Genomic DNA, 21,077 nt, shown 5'->3' on the forward strand with positions numbered 1-21,077 from the left:
TACAATTGTAGATGTTGCCCTTCCTGCTTTGCGCTACATCCAGAGTATTTCGAGCTATAGAATAGTACGGTAGACTGTAGGGTCCCGATAAATCACAGAGCTACAGCTTGGAGCCAATTCACATATTTCACAGAAGCAAGTTTTTAAGTTTTGGCCAATCTAATGTAGTCAGCTGGGTGGGGGTGGTGTAGTAATTGCTCTAGACCGTATTGGGAATGGAAGTAGTTTGGTGGGTGCGGGACCATGCCTGGTCCAGATAAATCTCAGTGCTACAGCTTGCAGCCAATTCAGGACAACCCAGGAGAGAAGGCTGCATTGGAGCATAACCTTCTGTATAGTCGCTCTCTATGCGCCTTAAGGGAGATTAAAGCATGTCGAATGGTGCCACTTTTTTCTCTTGTTTCCCCTCCCTCCATTCAAAACATGCAATATTCTCTTCAGCAACATACCTGAGACCTGGCTAAGTGGTCCTTGAAATAAGATACATGTAGTGTGCTTGGCATAGAAGGCAGATCAAAAATTTCAAATGAATAAAAGCAAAATACTGCAGATTCTGGAAATCTGAAATAAAAACCAAGTGCTGGAAATACTCAGCAGATCTAATGAAAAGTTACAAACCTGAAATGTTAACTCTCTTTCTCTCTCCACAGATGTTGCCAGACCTGCTGAATATTTCCAGCACTTGGTTTTTATTTCAAACACCATTTCCATGCAGGAGACTAAATGCATCTCAGCTCAAATCTCCACTCCTTCCCCGTGCCAAATAGGCTGTGTTTTTCAGGACCATAAACCTGGCTTTACTGTAACAATGCAGTGTTTCTAGTCTTCTGCACAGCATGCATGTCCTCTATAGAAACTTCACTTGTGGCCACGTAGCAGATACCTAAAAAGAGGGACCAGTAAGGGTACTTCATAATAAGTCAGTCGATCACTCGGGGGGGTTGCCTTTACTGATTTATCATGGTTTGTATTTGTGATTTAGTTGGTTGCTGAATGTATGTGAATTGTCAGAACAAACCTTTTATTCTGCAGCAACACTCTCCTTTCGAAATTCTTAACTGCGATTCAATTTAATCAGATATCATTGTGGGGCAGTCTGTTGGAGAATTTAAGGAGCATGGAAAGAATTCAAATAGTGAATGCATTGGTTACATGACAATGAATCAGCAACACAGCCCTAACCAATATTTTTTTGATACTAAGAAACTGTGTCTCATCATTATATATTGTCATTCTGATCATGCAACAGGTTTATTCAGTGTACTGCTGACTGCTGTTTTGCTGCAGTGATACTATTCCCCTATAGGCTTATCCATGACAAATAGAACCAATGAATTTTTAATAACATCATCATAATGATGGTATGTCTCCCCACCATTCACTTCTACCATCATCTGCCTGTTCTGATAACTCAGTGGGTGTCCAAGCTTTTTGCCTCTGTAATTTAGGCATGTACCATGGAGCCTCAAAGGCCACCTATTAACCTACATATAAACCGATCTGTAGATACCGACAGGTCTTGGTGTTCTTGTTCATCCACCATGAGCGACAGGACTAAATAACAGACCCTTTCAAACCTGCGGAGCCACAATATTCAAACAGCACATACTACAAGTAGGTGAAACGTACCTTCACCCCAAGGACTGCAGCCATTCAAGAAGGCAGCTCATCACCACCTTCTCGAGGGTAATTAGAGAGGGGCAATAACCTAGCCAGCGACCCCCATATCCCAAGAACGAATAAAAAAAAAATAGGAGTGAGATTCGTGGGGCTGGATTGACAGGGTCTTTGGGCTACATATAGTCTGGACATGCCAGCGATAAATGATCAACAGATGGTGTCAGATGACTGGTCTAATGTAATTTCCTTTATCTCCCAATCTTCACCCCCCACCCTTTTGGTCTTGTCTGGGAATATAAAAGAGAATGCTGAAATAAAGCTAGCTGCAAGAATTTTTAGCCATATTTATGTATATAAAAAATCAAAAATAAAGAACTGACCACACTCTAGTTCTACATAAAAATGCACCTGCTTTATCTTATTTTGTTCAATTTGGATATTGATTGTGAAGTATGTGCAAACTATACATGTGCTGCAGACCTGTTACTATGTGCCTTCAATGGGATATTTAATATACACACATACATAATGTATAATACTGTTTGATTGGAGTACAGTTTATTATGCAAGAATTCTGTTTGTGTAAGTTTTTTTGTATCATTTATCCCAGTAATTCTGAATCAGATTTTAAAACTGTAGCAATGTTATCCTAATCGTTTGTTACTAAACTAAAAGTGTTTTTATTTCCATTTGGAAAAGTGACTGCGTACATGCCTCTCCTACAGGTATGTGTTGCTTTTTGTACTAGCTTGCAAGTTATATTCTCTGTATCATGTACTTACAGGATGGATGTAATCATATGACTTATTAATAAATATCTCGAATAAATATGGAGTGTTTATTTCTTCATCCAGTGGATCTCCTGTGATGTTGCTCTCAATGAGTTATTGGAGTCTATCTTCTACTTGTCTGTCATCTCGCTCATGCTCTGTATTCCTCCTTCTGCTTCTCTCCTAATCAACTGTTCCTGTCTGTGTGATTTCTTCTGTCATTCTCAGGTGAGTGGTGGATTGTTGGTAAGGATGATGCTTGCAATGTATTTGGAGTTGACCCATCCCCTCTCTTCGTCTCTTGCAGTGTCAGCCCCTTGATCATCACTGTGCACATCTCTCCTTTCCTCCCCTCCTCTCAGTCTTCAGACCTTCACCCTCATCCCTTTGTCTTGGCTTCTCTTTCCCACCCCCCCCCCCCCCCCCACCCCATCATTCACCATGGTCCTAACAAATATTTTCCTTCCACTCAACTATCCTCTTCTCCCACCATGAACACTATGTCCTCCCATTTTTGTATCCTCCATCTGTAGTCCTACACCATACCAGCCTTCACATCTCCCTTCCCCTCTCCCCCATATGCTTTCCTCTTTTCCCCTGCTTCTCATCCCTCTCCTTCCCCAAAACTTTAAAAGATTAGGAGACTATTTCCTATCACTGAGCTGGAAAGCAGGCTTTTAGATTTTTTTTTGACAAAGGTATTTCTACGGTACTTCTAAAATAGAAGCACTTAAAAACAGAAGTGATGGGTCCTACCTTGATGACGAAGATACACGATGGCAGGGACAGGGAGAGTCAAGCTAGTGACTGGCACAGAAGAGCAATGGCAGCAGCTGGCATCAAGAATACTTTGGGAAGGTGAGGTGAACCTGCCTCAAGACAGGGCCTCTGAGACATCAGTGGATGGACATGAGTACATTGGGAAACTAATGGGCAAAAATGAAATGGATGGTGCTACGTAATACCTAGCTCCTGTAGGACTGAAAGGTAAGTAATGCAAAGTATAGATACTTTTCAGTTTGAAAATACCTCCAGATGCAACAGCCAGGCTTGAAGGACATAACGTAACAAATTGTGACACAGAAAAAGAAGCCGACTCAAACAGGACTTCTCAGATCCTTTTACTATATTATGTATAGCTGGATGACTGTTAAGGTGGTTTGAAGCCCTCGTTCCTCAGCAACTTCTGGAGTTGGGACCAAGTTGCTGAATTCAGTGAACACTATACGGTTATTTGATGGTATGCAGCTTTGACCCTTGGGATTTCCCCAGCTCCAACACAATCTGCAACAGCTCTGGCATAATGGAGCAGCATTTTCATAGAATCGTACAAAACAGAATGAGGCCATTCAGGCCCGTTGTGCCTGTGTTGGCTCTTTGAAAGAGCTATCCAGTTAGCCCCATGCCCCAGCTCTTTCTCCTTAACCCTAAAAAAAATTCTTTTCAAGTATGAATTCAATTTCCTTTTAAATGTTACTATTGAATCTGCTTCTACCACCCTTTCAGGCAGTGCAGTCAGATTACAACAACTCAGCATGAAATAAAATCTTGTTTAATCTACTCCTGCATCTAAGTTATTACTTTTTTGTAAGATTTTAGTTAAGCTGATGGCTGTTCTAGTTTTTGCCAGTAGTGTGCACAAATTGTTTATAGATTGTTGTTTAATATGTTCAGGGAGGGAATTCCAGAGACAATTGAAGGCGTGGTTGTCAATGTTGGGTCAAAGGGATGGAGTGATGTACAAAAACCCAGAGGTGGACAATGCCATGAACGGATTTTTCATAGAGGTATTGTGGGTGGTAGGGATGTGAAGATCAGCAACCAGTATCAGTCAGAGGTAATGGGTGAGGGGGGAGAGTGACTGGGACTTGGAGAAAGAAGTCGACTGACGTTGGAGGATGTGTGCAGGGACTTAGGGATGGAGGAGAGTTCAGAGGTACGGTGGGTGAGGTGGCAAAGGGATTTAAAGGCATAACTGATTCTCAGTGGCACTTGATAAGGACAGGCTAATGGTACAAGCTTTAGTGTGGGTGAGGACAGAGTGATGGGGGTGAAGCCTCAGTGAGGGTGAGGACATGGGATGCAGCATGCTGGACGGTGTGTGCTCTATGAATTGTAGGAACTGTGAAGTCAGCAAGGAGAGCGTTGGGAAGTCCAACTACTAGGTGATAAACACATAGATTTGGGTTTCTGCAGCTGGCGTGAAGGATCAAGGGAAAAGGTGGAGAGAGTTTTGAGCAGAAGCAGGGAGAGCTTCAGGAAGGATCGGGGTAGTAACGGAGAGAGAACTTTGGGAAGGTCAGGGGACGAAGTGGAGAAAGCTGCGGGAAAGATTGGGAAGTGAGCTTCGGGAAGCAACGACTAATGTTGCAGAGGTGAAAGAAAGTGGATTTGGTCTTGGGGCAGGTCTCTGGAGTGGGCTTGAACCCACAATATTCCGATCCAGAGGCAAGAGTGTTAACACGGATCCATAGCTGACACCTTCTTGAAAAGGCCCACCACTAACTTCTGAGGGTGACTGGGGATGGGCAACAAAAGTGTCTGTAATAGTGCTGCCCACATCTGAGAACATATTTTTAAAAATAGGCCCTTAAAACTGTAATATAAAACAACTACCATTTGGCCAAATGCTGTGACCTTTTATACTTGTTCCAGTTATATGTACGCTATTTTATAATTATTCTGGTGTGGGGGGCAGAGAATGGTCACGCACTGTGAAAGAGCAATCTGAAAAATGAAAATGGTTACTAGCCAATTTCACAACACCTGTGCATTTAACAATTCACATTTCCAATCTAGGAGTTTTGGACATTTTCCACTTCCCCCTCCCTCTTTTTTAATTGCTGTTTTACAGAGGTCTAATTTTAAACATTTGTCAAATGTTAATGTTCTTGTGTTCAGCTGGGCCTTTCCAATTATGGCGCAAACCTCTTGGAAAATGGGTACAAAGGTCCAGTTAAAAAATACTAAATATTCCAAACATGTCATCTGTTGGACGTGAGATTTGAACTGCAAATAAAATATTAGCTGCCAGTGACGCAGATCGACAATGTAACTTGGTTGAGTTGCCACTTGGTTTAGGGGTTAGAAACAATAGGTGCCAGATATCTTGTTTCACCTATGGTGTCACTGACTGCTTTTTCACACTTTGTTCAGTTCAGATACTGTTTACATCAGAAACAATGAAATTGCTGAGCTCCCAATTTCCACAAACTATTTATATTTGGAAATTTTAATATTGATCTGAGCACAACTTATGAAAGGTAAAGGTCTAGATTTATCAGATTTAGAATCCAAGGAAAGGCAAGTCTTGTCAAAAAACGTTCAAGCTGTTCATTTATTATTAGAATCACTGCATATTGATTTCCTTCCCCTTGGGAGATCTTGTACAGACAGTTCTCTTAGTGATGTGCAAAGTGGTGGGTTTGGAGGTGGGGAGAGCATAAAATCAGGCCAGATGGTGGCGGGAGGCAGGGAGGTGGGGGAACACCCCATAGACATCCAGCCCTCCGCAGAAATTTAGCCCGGGGCAGGTAGGCCTGTGAACGGTCTTCTCATCCTGCAGTCAATTGAGGCCCTTAGCTGGGCAATTAACACCTAACTAAGTGTCTCTTCCCGCCGCAGTCATAATTACCTGTGTGGTGGGTGGACCTGTAGCCACATGGGAAACACGGCATGAAAAACCATGTGGGCTGCTTCCCAGCTCCGGGGTGCCTGATTGAGGGGCCTGGCATCGGGATGTGGGGAGCTTGCTGCCAACCAAGGGTGAAGCGGTGGCGTACTGGTATTGTCACTGGACTAGTAACCCAGAGACCCAGGGTATTGCTCTGGGGACATGGGTTCGAATCCCACCACAGCAGAAGGTGGAATTTGAATTCAATTAATAAAAAAATCTGGAATTTAAAGCTAGTCTAATGATGGCCATGAAACCATTGTCAATTGTTGTAAAAACCCATCTGGTTCACTAATGTCCTTTAGGGAAGGAAATCTGCTGTCCTTACCTGGTCTGGCCTACATGTGACTCTAGATCCACAGCAATGTGGTTGACTCTTACATGCCCTTGAAATGGCCTAGCAAGCCACTCAGTTCAAGGGCAATTTGGGGTAGGCAATAAATGCTGGCCGGGCCTGTGACACCCACATCCCATGAAATAATTTTTAAAAACCCTCCCCCACCAGACCCACCTTGAGTCTGGTTCCAGTGTCGCTCCTCGGTGTCTGTTTGCTGCAGCTATAGCAGCAGTCACCGCTTCTGCGGTGGCATTGTAGCTGCAGGCCTCTGATTGGCCGGCAGCTCTGCAAGACCAGGACTTCTGGCAGCAGGGTCCTAAATCCTATGGAAAGCCCGCTGCTGTCCAGTTAAGTGCCTGATTGGCACTAAATTCGGCGGGCCTTCCATACAAGAGTTGATGCGGGACTCCTGGCGTCGGTTTTCCCCAACATCAAGACCGCTGCCGCCAGCATAAAATTCCACTCCATGTGTCTGTAAGGCACCTTTCATGCCCTCAGAATGTTCCAAATCCAGTGAATTACTAATGGAGCTTAGATATGCAGGCCAGCATGACAACCAAATTGTGCACAGCAAAACTTCACAACAGCAAAATCAATAAATAATCTGCTTTGGTGATGTTGGTTGAGGGCTGAGTATTGACCACGACAACCCAAGAATGGGCGGTGCAGTGGTTAGCACCGCAGCCTCACAGCTCCAGGGACCCAGGTTCAATTCTGGGTACTGCCTGTGTGGAGTTTGCAAGTTCTCCCTGTGACCACGTGGGTTTTCGCCGGGTGCTTCGGTTTCCTCCCACCACCAAAGACTTGCAGGTTGATAGGAAAATTGGCCATTGTAAATTGCCCCTCGTGTAAGTAGATGGTAGGGAACATGGGATTACTGTAGGGTTAGTATAAATGGGTGGTCCTTGGTCGGCACAGACTCGGTGGGCCGAAGGGCCTGTTTCAGTGCTGTATCTCTAAATAAATAAACTCCCTTCTCTTGCTTGATTAGTGATGTGGGATACATTATGTCCCCATAAACAGCACTTCATTGAATTGATATTCTTTATTGTGAAAAATAATTGGCATTTGGGCATATATGGGAACGGTAGTGTAGTGGTAATCTTACTGAACTAGTAATCCAGAGGCCCATACTAATGCTCCAGAGTCACGAGTTCATATGCCACCACAGCAAATTTATTAATAGAGTATTTTATGGCATAGAAGGAGACTATTTGGCCCATTGAGTCCATGCGGGCTCTCTGTGGAGCAATCCAACCAGTTCCACTTCTTCACTCGATCCTAGTAGCCCTGCAAGTTTATTTCCTTCAAGTGCCCATCCAATGTTCTTTTGAAATCATTGATTGTTTCCGCTTCCACCAGCCTCATGGGCAACAAGTTCCAGGTCATTACCACTCGCTGCGTAAAAAGATTCTTCCTCACATTCCACCTGCATCTCTAGCTCAGAACCTTAAATCTGTGTCCCCTAGTCCTTGTAACATTTGTTAATGGGAATAGTTTTTTCCTTGTCTAACTTTTCTAAGCCTATCATAATCTTGTATACCTCTATCAAATCTCCCCTCAATCTCCTTCGTTCCAGCGAGAACAATCCCAGCTTTTCCAAACTAACCTTGTAACTAAAATTCCTTATCCCATGGAACCATTCTAATTAATCTCCTCTGCACCCTCTCAAGGACCCTCACATCCTTCCCAAAGTGTGGTGACTAGAACTGGACGAAATTCTCTAGTTGGGGCCTAACCAGAGCTTTATAAAAGTACAGCATAACTTCCCTGTTTTTGTACTCTGCCTCTATTTATGAAATCTAAGATCCCATATGCTTTGCTAACCACTCTCTCAATATATCCTGTTACCTTCAAAGATCAATGCACATGAACCCCAGGTCCCACTGTTCCTGCACAGTGGCGCAGTGGTTAGCACCGCAGCTTCACAGCTCCAGCGACCTGGGTTCAATTCTGGGTACTGCCTGTGTGGAGTTTGCAAGTTCTCCCTGTGTCTGCGTGGGTTTCCTCCGGGTGCTCCGGTTTCCTCCCACATGCCAAAGACTTGCAGGTTGATAGGTTTATTGGCCATTATAAATTGCCCCTAGTATAGGTGGGGAAATATAGGGACAGGTGGGGATGTGGTAGGAATATGGAATTAGTGTAGGATTAGTATAAATGGGTGGCTGATGGTCGGCACAGACTCGGTGGGCCGAAGGGCCTGTTTCAGTGCTGTATCTCTAAAAAAAAACTCTGTGCCATTAAGCCTATATTGCCTCACTTTATCCCTTCTGCCAAAATGCATCAGCTCACACTTGTCTGTATTAAATTCCATTTGCCACTTGTCTGCCCATTCTGCTAGCCTATCTATGTCCTGTTGCAGGCAGTTTGTATCATCGTCACTGTTTGCCACTCCTCCAAATTTGGTATTCTAGGCAAAATTTTGGAATTCTCTGTATTCTAAGATCCAAGTCATTTCTATAAAGCAAAAAAAAAACAGTGGTCCCAGCACTGATCCTTGGGTAACACCACTGTCTACCACCTTTTAATCTGAACAACAACCATTTGTCATGCCTCGTTTTCTGTCCTTAAGCCAATTTTTTTAAAAATCCAATTGCAAACTGACCCTCCTGTTCCATGAGCCTCAGTTTTGTTAACTGGCCTTTTATGTGGTACTTTATCAAATGCTTTCTTAAAATCCACATAGACAACATCCACCACATTCCCTTCATCAACCTTCTCTGTTCCCTCATCAAAAAATTCAATTTGTCAAGCATGATCTGCCTTTAACAAATCCATGCTGGCTTTCCTTAATTAACTCAAACTTCTCCAAGTGCCTGTTGATTTTTTCCCCCTGATTATTGTTTCCAAAACCTCGCTCTCCACTGATGTTAAACTAACTAGCCTGTAGTTGCTAGGACTGTCCTTACATACTTTCTTGAATAGGAGTGTCACATTTGTCACTCTCCAATCTTCTGGAACCTCCCTCATATCTAGGGACGATTGGAAGATTATGGCAAGCCCTCCCGCTATAATAAATCTGGAATGAAAAGCTAGTCTCTGTAATGGTGCCCATAAAACTACCGGATTGCTGTAAAAACTGATCTGGTTCACTAATGTCCTTCAGGAGAGGAGATCTGCTATCCTTACCCAGTTTGGCCTACATGAAACTCCAGACCAACAGCAATGTGGTTGACTCTTAACTTCCCTCTAAAATGACCTAGCAAGCCACTAAGTTGTATCAAACCACTACCGAATAAAACTGGATGGACCACCTGGCAGCGATCGAGGCATTGGAAATGACAAAGGCACACCCTGCCTAGTCGATCCTGCAAAGTCCTCCTCGCCAATCTCTGGGGACTTGTGCCAAACTTGGGAGAGCTGTCCCACAAACTAGTCAAGCAACAGCCTGACATAGTCGTACTCAATGAATCATACCTTACAGCCAATGTCCCAGATCCCTCCATCATCATTCCTGGGTATTTCCTGTCCCACTAACAGGATAAACCCACCAGAGGTGGTGACACAGTGGTATACAGTCAGGAGGGAGTGGCCCTGAGAGTCCTCAATATTGCCTCTGGACCCCATGAAGTCTTATGTGATCAGGTCAAACATGGGCAAGCAAATCTCCTGCTGATTACCACCTACCTCCCTCCCTCAACTGATGAATCCGTACTCCTCCATGTTGAACACCACTTGGAAGAAGCACTGAGGGTAGCAAGGGAACTGAATGTACTCTGCGTGAGGGGCTTTCATGTCCATTACCAAGGTAGCACCGCTACTGCTTGAACTGGCCGAGTCCTGAAGAACATATCTGCCAGACTGGGTCTGCAGCAGATGCTGAGAGAACCAACCAGAGGGAAAAACCTACTTGACCTCGCCCTGTCCAATCTACCTGATCTACCTGTTTCAGGTGCATCTGTCCATGACTGTATTAGTAGGAATGACCAGTCTTTGTGGAGAAGGTGTCCTGTCTTCACACTGAAGATACCCTTCATTGTGTTGTGTGGCACTACCATTGTGTTGTGTGCTAAATGGGATAGATTCAAAACAGATCTAGCAGTTCAAAACTAGGCATCCATGAGGCGCTGTGAGCCACCAGCAGCAGCAAAACTGTATCCAACCACAATCTCTAACCTCATGGTGTGGCATATCCCTTACTCTACCATGACCATCAAGCCAAGGGATTAACCCTGGTTCAATGAGGAGTTTGGGAGAGCATAACAAGAACAGCACCAGGCATACTTAAACATGAGGTGCCAAACCTGGTGAAGCTACAACACAGGACTACATTCAGCTAAACATCAAAATCAGCATGCAATAGACAGAGCAATGCGATCCCACAACCTGAGGCGCTGTGGGCCATCAGCAGCAGCAGAATTGTACTCAACCACAATCTGTAACCTCATGGCCCGGCATATCCCCCACTCTACCATTACCATCAAGCCAGGAGATCAACCCTGGTTCAATGAAGAGTGCAGGAGGGCATGCCAGGAGCAGCACCAGGCATACCTCAAAATGAGGTGTCAACCTGGTGAAGCTGCAACCCAGGACTACTTGCATGCCAAACTACATAAGCAGCATGCAATAGACAGAGCTAAGCAATCCCATAACCAATGGATCAGATCTAAGCTCTGCAGTCTTGCCACATCCAGTTGTGAATGGTGGTGGACAATTAAACAACTAACTGGAGGCGGTGGCTCCACAAGTATCTCCATCTTCAATGATGGGGGAGCCCAGCACATCAGTGCGAAAGATAAGGCTGAAGCATTTGCAACAATCTTCAGCCAGAAGTGCCGGGTTGATGATCCATCTCGGCCTCCTCCTGAAGTCCCCAGCATTACAGATGTCAGACTTCAGCCAATTTGATTCACTCCACGTGATATCAAGAAACGACTGAAGGCACTGGATACAGAAAAGGCTATGGGTCCTGACAATATTCCGGCAATAGTACTGAAGACCTGTGCTCCAGAACTTGCCATGGCCCGAGCCAAGCTGTTCCAGTATAGCTACAACACTGGCATCTACCTGGCAATGTGGAAAATTGCCCAGGTATGTCCTGTACACAAAAAACAGGACAAGTCCAACCCGGCCAATTACCATCCCATCAGTCTACTCTCAATCATCAGTAAAGTGATGGAAGGTGTCATCAACAGTGCTATCAAGCAGCACTTGCTTAGCAATAACCTGCCTCAGTGATGCTCAGCTTGGGTTCCACCAGGGCCACTCAGCTCCTGACCTCATTACAGCCTTGGTTCAAACATGGACAAAAGAGCTGAACTCAAGAGGTGAGGTGAGAGTGACTGCCCTTGACATCAAGGCAGCATTTGATCGAGTATAACATCAAGGAGCCCTAGCAAAACTGCAGTCAATGGGAATCAGGGGGAAAACTCTCCGCTGGTTGGAGTCATACCTAGCACAAAGGAAGATGGCTGTAGTTGTTGGAGGTCAATCATCTGAGCTCCAGGACATCACTGCTGGAGTTCCTCAGGGTAGTGTCATAGGCCCAACCATCTTCAGCTGCTTCATCAATGACCTTCCTTCAATCTTAAGGTCAGAAGTGGGGATGTTCGCTGATGATTGCACAAGGTTCAGCACCATTCGTGACTCGCCAGATACTGAAGCAGTCCGTGTAGAAATGCAGCAAGACCTGGACAATATCCAGGTTTGGGCTGATAAGTGGCAAGTAACATTCGCGCCACACAAGTGCCAGGCAATGACCATCTCCAACAAGGGAGAATCTAACCATCTCCCCTTGACATTCAACGGCATTACCATTGCGGAATCCCCCACTATCAACATCCTAGGGGCGACCATTGACCAGAAACTGAACCGGAGTAGCCATATAAATACCGTGGCTACAAGAGCAGGTCAGAGGCTAGGAATCCTGAGGCGAGTAACTCACCTCCTGACTCCCCAAAGCCTGTCCACCATCTACAAGGCACATGTCAGGAGTGTGATGGAATACTGTCCACTTGCCTGGATGGCTGCAGCTCCAATAACACTCAAGAAGCTCGACACCATCCAGAACAAAGCAGCCTGCTTGATTGGCACCCCATCTCCAAACATTCACTCCCTTCACCGCCGACGCACAGTGGCAGCAGTGTGTACCATCTGCAGGATGCACTGCAGCAACGCACCAAGGCTCCTTAGATAGCACCTTCCAAACCCGCAACCTCTACCACCTCGAAGGACAAGGGCAGCAGATGCATGGGAACATCACCACCTGCAAGTTCCCATCCAAGTCACACACCATCCTGACTTGGAACTATATCGCTGTTCCTTCACTGTCGCTGGGTCAAAATCCTGGAACTCCCTTCCTAACAGCACTGTGGGTATACCTGCCTCACATGGACTGCAGCGGTTCAAGAAGGCAGCTCACCACCATCTTCTGAAGGGCAATTTGGGATGGGCAATAAATGCTGGCCTAGCCAGTGACGCCCACATCCCATGAATGAATAAAAAATAACAACGAATCAGAACAAAACTCTGCAGTCCTGCCACATCCAGTCATGAATGGTGGTGGACAATTAAACAACTAATCAGAGAAGGAGGCTCCACAAACATCCCCATCCTCAATGATGGGGGAGCCCAACACATCAGTAGACAAGGCAGAAACATTCCAACCATCTTTAGCCAGAAGTGCTCAGTGGATGATCCATCCCAGCCTCCTCCTGAGGACCCCTGGATCACAGATGCCAGTCTTCAGACAATTCAATATCAAGGAACAGTTGAAGACAATGGATACAGAAAAGCAATGGGGCCCTGACAACATCCCGGCTGTAGTGCCGAATACTTGTGCTCCAGAAGTAGCCGTGTCCCTAGCCGAGCTCTTCCAGTACAGCTAGAACACTGACTTCTACCCGAGAATGTGAAAGATTGCCCAGGTATGTCCTGCGCACAAAAAGCAGGACAAAATCCAATCCGGCCAATTACTGCCCCATCAGTCTACTCTCAATCATTAGCAAATTGATGGAAGGTGTCATTGACAGTGCTATCAAGCAGCACTCACTCAGCAATAACCTGCTCACTGACACTCAGTTTGGGTTCCACCAGGGCCACTCAGCTCCAGACCTTATTACAACCTTGGTCCAAACATGGGCAAAAGAACTGAACACAAGAGGTGAGGTGAGAGTAATTGACCTTGCCATTAAGGCAGGGTTTGAATGAATGTGACATCAAGGAGCCCCAGCAAAATTGAAGCCAATGGGAATCAGGGGAAAACTCTCCACTGGTTGGAGTCATACCTAGCAGAAAGGAAGTTGTTGGAGTCACCGCGGAGCATCAAGGAGGATAAGAGTTTCCTCGATCATACGTTCCAAGAGGTGGTCACCCCACAGGCAGTAAAGCACAACATAAAAGAGGGGTGGCCATCCAGAAGAGTAGGAAGAGGCAGGAAGTGGAAAATGGGATTAATGTAGGATTAGTATAAATGGGTGGTTGATGGTCAGCGCGGACCCGGTGGGTTGGAGGGCCTGTTTCGGTGCTATATCTCTCTATGACTCTAACATTTCAAAATTTGCCAATGATACCAATCTTGGAGGTGTGGCAGACAGTGAGAATGATACCAGTTGACTGCAATGGGACATTGATAGGCAAGCGGAATGGGCAAATAAGTGGCAAATGGAATTTAATATAGACAAGTGTGAGGTGCTGCATTTTGGCAGAAGGAATAGGGAGAGATCATATAGACTTAATGGCACAGGTTTAAAGAGTGTGTAAGGGACAGAGGGAACCTAGGGTTCATGTTCATCTTTGAAGGTAGCAGAACATATTGAGAGTGGTTAGCAAAGCATATGGGATCTTGCACTTCGTAAATAGAGGCATTGAGTAAAAGTTATGCTGAACCTTTATAAAGTTCTGGTTTAGCCACAACTGGAGTATTGCATCCAATTCTGGTCACCACACTTCAGGAAGGATATGAGGGTCGTTGAGAGGAGATTTACTAGAGTAATTCCAGGGATGAGGGATTTTAGTTACAAGGTTAGTTTGGAGAAGCTGGGTTTGTTCTCCTTGGAGTAAAGGAGACTGAGGGGAGATTTGATTGAGGTGTAAAGATTATGACCGTTTGAGATAAGGCAGGCAAAGAAAAAGTGTTCTCATTAGCTGATGGTACAAGGATTAGGGGACACAGATTTAAGGTTTTGGGCAAGAGATACGGGTGGATATGAGGAAGAACTTTTTTATGCAGCGACTGATAATGGGATAAATTTAAAAGTAGGGAAGTCTTGGTACAACTGTACAGGGCATTGGTGAGACTGCCTCTTGAGTACTGCATACAGTTTTTGCCACCTTATTTTAAGGAGGGACATTGGTATCATTGGAAGCACTTCAGAGAAGGTTCATTGGGTTGATTCCTGGGATGAAGGGGTTGTCTTATGAGGAAAGGTTGAGCAGGTTGGACCTGTACTCATTGGAGTCTAGAAGATTGAGAGGTGATCTTATTGAAATGTATAAGATTCTGAGGGGGCTTGACAGGGTAGATGTTGAGAGGATGTTTCCCTCGTGGGGGAATCTAGAACTAGGGGACACAGTTTCAAATTAAGGAGTCTCCCACTTAAGATGGAGATGAAGGGGAATTTCTTTTCTTAAAAGGTTGTTAGTGTTTGGAATTCTCTTCCCCAGTGAGCAGTGGAGGCTGAGCCATTGAATATATTCAAGGCTGAGTTAGACAGATTTCTGATTAACAAGGGAGTCAAGGGTTGAGAGGGCCAGCAAGAAAGTAGAGTTAAGGCCACAGTCAGATCAGCCATGATCTGATTGAATGGCGGAGTCGGCATGAGGGGCCGATTGGCCTATTCCTGCTCCTATTTCTTAGGTTCTTATGTTCTTATGACCTACAACTCACTGCCTAGGAGGGTGGTGAAGCAGAGATGATGAATGATTTCAAAAGGAAATTTGATGGGCACTTGAGAGAAATAAACTTGTAGGGCAATGGGTATAGAACAGGAAAGTGGGACTGATTGCATTCTCCTACATAAAGCTGGCATAGACTCAATGGGCAAATTACCTCCTTCTGTGCTGTAATGACTCTACGACTCAATCATCTCAGCCCAAGGACATTGCTGCAGGAGTTCCTCAGGGTAGTGTCCAAGGCCCAACCATTTGCAGCTGCTTCATCAATGGCCTTCCCTCCATCATAAGGTCAGAAATGGGGATATTCGCTGATGATTGCACAGTGTTCAGTACCATTTACTACTCCTCAGATACTGAAGCCATTCGTGCCCACATGCAGCAAGACCTGGACAACATTCAGGCTTGGTTCAGCAAGTGGCAAGTAACATTCACGCCACACAAGTGCCAGGCAATGTCCAACAAGAGAGAATCTAACCATCTCCCCATGATATCCAACAGCATTACTATCGCTGAAGCCCCCACTATCAACATGGGGGTGTTACCATTAACCAGAAACCTAACTAGAGCAGCCATATAAATACAGTGGCTACAAGAGCAGGTCAGAGGCTGGGAATTCTGAGGTGAGTAACTCACCTCCTGAGTCCCCAAAGCCTGTCCACCATCTACAAAGCACAAGTCAGGAATGTGATGGAATATTCTCCACTTGCCTGGATGGGTGCTGCTCCAACAGCTCAGGAAGCTCGACACCATCCAGGACAAAGCAACCCACTTGATTAGCACCCCATCCATCATCTGAAACATTCACTCCCTCCACCAGCAGTATACAGTGGCAGCAGTGTGTACCATCTACAAAATGCACTGCAGCAACTCACCAAACCTCCTTTGACAGCACTTTCCAAACCCCTGACCTTTACAACCTAGGAGATCAAGGGCAGCAGATGCATGGGAACACCACACCCTGCTCACTTACCATCCTGACTTGGAATGATATCGCCGTTCCTTCACTGTCGCTGGGTCAAAATCCTGGAACTCCCTTCCTAACAGCACTGTGTGTACCTACCCCACATGGACTGCAGCGGTTCAAGAAGGCAGCTCATCATCACCTTCTCAAGGGCAATTAGGCATGGGTAATAGATGTTGGTCTAGCCAGCAATGCCCGCATGAACGACTAATAAAAAAAAAAATCTGTGTTATTGTGTACCCTGGGAATTAGCAAAGGATGCAGCACTCATTCCTACCAGATGCTCTGAGACATATCCTACCAAAAGTTGCCATTTATTAATACTCATCAAACTTTGTAACCCATGTGGATGTAGGCATCACCTATGGTACTGTCATACAAACCCTGAGCATCTGTTTATTTTAAGTAATGGGAGAATTACTGCCCTGGAAATATCTTGATCTAATCTTAACTCCAAGTTCCAGTCACCAATCACCCTTGTGCACGCTGATGTACTCAGATTCCTGGTCTTCCATTGCGTCCAATTTAAAATTCTCGTACTCCTGTTTAAATCCCTCCATGGCCTCGCCCCTCCCTATCTCTGTAACCTCCTTCAGTTCTATAACTGTCCCCCCCACCCCCGCTCCACCTCCCACCTCACAAAACTCTGGTTTCTCCTGATTTTGGATTCTTGTGCCTCCTCTACTCTTTTTACTTGACCATTAGTAGCTATGCCTTCAGCTTCCTAGGCTCTAAGTTCTGGAATTCCCTGCCTAGGAGATCTTTGCCTCTCCACCTCCCTCTCCTCCATTCAGACCCTCCTTAAGACCACCACTGACTGAGCTTTTAGTCCCAGGCTCCTAATATCAGTTCAGTATCTAGTTTTGTCTAATTACGCTTCTGTGAAGCACCTTGGCGCAATTTTATTGTTGTTTAAAATAGCTACAATCCACAGCCTTTTAGCTTGATTTCAAGCTTGATTTTTATTGCTTGATCCTCTTTCCATGCCACCCAACCCCAGGTGCAGGGCACTACCAATTGCACGAACATGGCTAATTGAATAGCTGTTCTTGATTCTGGGCTTGTGGGTGACATATGGCACCTCAGCCCTGGCAGTCCAGCCCTTTAAGTCCAGGCCTACTTGTGTTCACTCACTGTTTTGTTCTGTTTGAATAGGGGTTGGGGGGATGTTCTATTGTTTTGGTATAAACAGCAAGGTAATAAATGTGGAAATGAGACATATTGAAGTTGTAAACAGATAGCTGTTCAGTGATCCACAGGTGGGTTTGTTTAATGATTGACTGATGAGCTCATCAGTGTTTTTCTACTCAGGACCAGCCGTAAGATGACGGAGGGCCCTGCTGATGGATGTTAAAGGTAACAGTTAATCACCGTGCCGACAAGGATGTTAATGTAAATATTTAACTCTATCAATAATCAGTCTAGTTGGAAGTTAAGGTTAAGAAAGAAAATGCTAAAATGGCAATTCTTGCAGGAAAATGAATTTTTATAAAGCCAACTATTCCTTCTCAATCAGCAGACCGCCATTCTGGATCCATAGCGGAGAAGTCTCTGATCCTGCACATTCTTCAGTGTGCCCATCTCTCTTCCAGACCCTCCTGCCCAGCACAACAACTTCTAATTAGTGCCAAACACTGTAGACTCACCACTACCTTTCAAATTGGAACTGACTGGAGATTGCGATAATGACAGAATTCTAGCCAATCAAAGATGCCTTACCGGGATGGTTACACATGGGGATTAAATTGGTCATTTGACATTTTTTTTAAATCAATGACATTCTAGGGGCAGGTGACCTTGATGTTTTAAATGGGCAATTCCCACAGTTTTGACATTGGCTGTCAGCAGAAGATGGAAGATGCCATCAACAGATAATTGGACGGCTTTGTCCAAGCTGCTTGTCTCCTTACATCTGAGCACCAACCAGTATAGACAACTATTGAAGATGGCGTACAGCAATCTCTGAGATTGTAGATGGACTTAGCAAGTGGTACCATGCCGTACCTGAGTAATAGACCCACGGAGCCCCTCCACAAGGGATGAATGAGTCAACAGTGAGTATCAGAGAGAGTGAAAAAAGAAAGACTTGCATTTAAATAGCACCTTTCATGATCACTGGATATCCCAAAGCCATTGAAGTACTTTTGCAGTGTTGTAACTGTTGTAGGAAAGGCAGCAGCCAATTTGCACAAAAACAAGCTCCCACAAAGAGCAATGTGATAATGACCAAATAATCTGTTTTTGTGATGTTGATTGAGGGATAATTATTGGGCAGGACACTGGGGTTAACTCCTCTGCTCTTCTTCAAAGAAGTGCCATGGGATTTTTTACTTCCACCTGAGTGGGCCTCGGTTTAACATTTCATCCAAAAGACAGCACCTGCAACAGCTCAGCACTCCCTCAGTACTGCGCTGATGTGTCAGCCCAGATATTGCGCTGAAGTGAGATTTGAACCCACAGCTTTCTGATTCACTGATAAGTATTTTACCAGCTGAGACACAGAATGAAGTATTCAGCCAACAAGGGGTAAACATTACAGATATCCAGAAAACTTGACATTCTCTTGTTTGCTTTATTCTATTCCTCATGTTAACTTGTGGCAGCTCTATCCTTGACAGTGATATATACCATGTTAAGTATTCCTTTTTAGAACACAAGAGAGACCATGGATGACCCACTGGCCCTTGTGTTCTTGTCTATCACAGAATTGTTGCTTGTTTACTATCGTAATGCAAGAAAGCGTGGAAGCCACTTGTCCCATTGAACCCACGCCTGCCACAAACAACAAACAACTTGTTTCATTGTGGACTCGACCCCACCCATTAAATCTCTTGGGAAAGCTCCTGCAAAGCTGCAGAATATATAATGGCCCTCATTGCCTTCCTCCTATACATAGATATTCCTCCTGTGTGACATTTATCCTATGGGGCACAGTCACAGTGGGTACATGAGTCTATCCAGGGGATAAATATAACACAGGGAGCAATTTCCAGCCAACTGCCTTCCTTGAAGTGGCATTCTGATTAGCCAGAGTTGTCATGGTTTTATGAAAGGGAAATCACATTTCACAAATCTATTTGAGTCTTTTGAGGGTGTAACCAGCAGGGTAGATAAAGAGGGATCAGTGGATGTAGCATATTTGAATTTTCATAAGGCAGATGATAAGATGCCACACAAGAAATTGATACACAAGATTAGAGTTCATGGGGTTGGGGGTAATATGTTAGCATGGATAGTGGATTGGTTAATGGACAGAAAACAGAGGGTAGGAATAAGCATGTGATTTTTGGGAGGGCAGGGTGTAACTACAGGAGTGTGGTAAAGATCAGTTCTTGGGTCTCAGCTATATACAATCCATATCAATGTCTTAGATGAGGGGAGTGTAATATATCCGAGTTTGCTAATGATACAAAGGTAGGTGGGTAAGTAAACTGTGAGGAGGACGCGAAGAGGCTACAAAGGAATGTAGACCGGTTAAGTGTTTAGGCAAAAAGGTGGCAGATGGAGTATAATGTGAGGAAGTGTGAAATTATCCATTTTGGTATGAAGAATGGAAAAACAGAACATTTTTAAAAAATATTGAGAGTAAACTAGCAAGAAATATAAAAACAGACAGTAAAAGCTTCAACAAATACATAAAAAGGAAGAGAGTAGATAAAGTAAGTGAGGATGAGACTGGGGAATTAGTAATGGGAAACAAGGTAATAGCAGAGACTTTGAACAAATATTTTGTATCTGTCTTCACAGTCGAAGTCACAAAAAGCATCCCAAGAATAGCAGAAAATCAAGAGGCAAAATATAGGGAGGAACTTAAAACAATCACTGTCATTAGAGCAAAAGTACTAGGAAAACTAATGGGACAATAGACTGACAAGTCCCCTGGGCCTCATGGCCTGCATCCTAGGGTCTTAAAAGAAGTGGCTGCAGAGAAAGTGGATGCATGGTTGTAATCTTTCAAAATTCCCTAGATTCTGGGAAGGTCCCAGTGGATTGGAAAACTGCAATGTAACACCTGTACTCAAGGAAAGTGGGGGGGGGGGGTGGGTGGTGGGTGCAGGGGTGGAGACAGAAAGCAGGAAACTATCCGTCATTTGGAAAGTGTTAGAATCCATTTATTAAGGACGTAGTAGCAGGTCATTGAGAAAATCATAATGCAATTAGGCAGAGTCAATATGAAAGGGAAATCGTGTTTGACAAATGTATTAGAGTTCTTTGAGTATGTAACAAGCAGGGGAATTAGTAGATGTAGTGTATTTGGATTTCCAAGAGGCATTCGATAAGGTGCCGCATAAAAGGTTACTACACAGGATAAGAGCTCATGGTGTTGAGGGAAATATATTAGTATGGATGAGGATTGGCTAACTAACAGGAAACAGAGAGTCGGGATAAATGGGGCATTTTCAGGTTGACAAACTGTAAATAATGGAGCACCACAGGGATCAGTGCTGGGGCCTAAACTATTTATAATCTATATTAATGACTTCGATGAAGGAACCGAGTGCATTGTAGCTATCTGCAATCGATACAAAGAAAGGTAAGAAAGCACATTGTGAGGAGGACGCAAAGACTCTCCAAAGAGATAAAGATAGGTTAACTGACTGGGCAAAAATTTGGCAGATGGAGTATAATGTGGGGTAATGTGAAGTTGTCCACTTTGGCAGGAAGAATGGAAAAGCAGAATATTATTTACTTGGTGAGAGATTGCAGAATGCTGCAGTACAAAGGGATCTGGGTGTCCTTGTACATGAATCACAAAAAGTTAGCATCAAGTACAGCAAGTAATTAGGAAGGCAAATGGAATGTTGACCTTTATTGCAAGGAGGATGGAGTATAAAAGTAGGGAAGTCTTGCTTAAAGGGCATTAGTGAGATCGCACCTAGG

General features: G+C 44.5%; 1 protein-coding gene across 4 annotated transcripts in view; it reads left to right on the forward strand.

The window, feature by feature from the left end:
- Nucleotides 1-20,184, forward strand: part of patz1 (POZ/BTB and AT hook containing zinc finger 1) — a 112,552-nt gene extending 92,368 nt beyond the window's left edge. Inside the window, exon 6 of one of the 4 annotated variants that reach the window (XR_010977299.1) lies at nucleotides 17,713-20,184. The gene's annotated coding sequence lies outside the window, so the exon portion shown is untranslated. Of the gene's footprint in view, nucleotides 1-650; nucleotides 2,438-17,507; nucleotides 17,527-17,712 lie in introns of those variants that run through there. The other 3 variants (XR_010977300.1, XR_010977301.1, XR_010977298.1) reach the window with 3 other exon arrangements.
- Nucleotides 20,185-21,077: the final 893 nt, after the last annotated feature.

Source organism: Heterodontus francisci, chromosome 23 (genome assembly GCF_036365525.1).
Source record: "Heterodontus francisci isolate sHetFra1 chromosome 23, sHetFra1.hap1, whole genome shotgun sequence".
Taxonomy (NCBI): Eukaryota; Metazoa; Chordata; class Chondrichthyes; order Heterodontiformes; family Heterodontidae; genus Heterodontus; species Heterodontus francisci.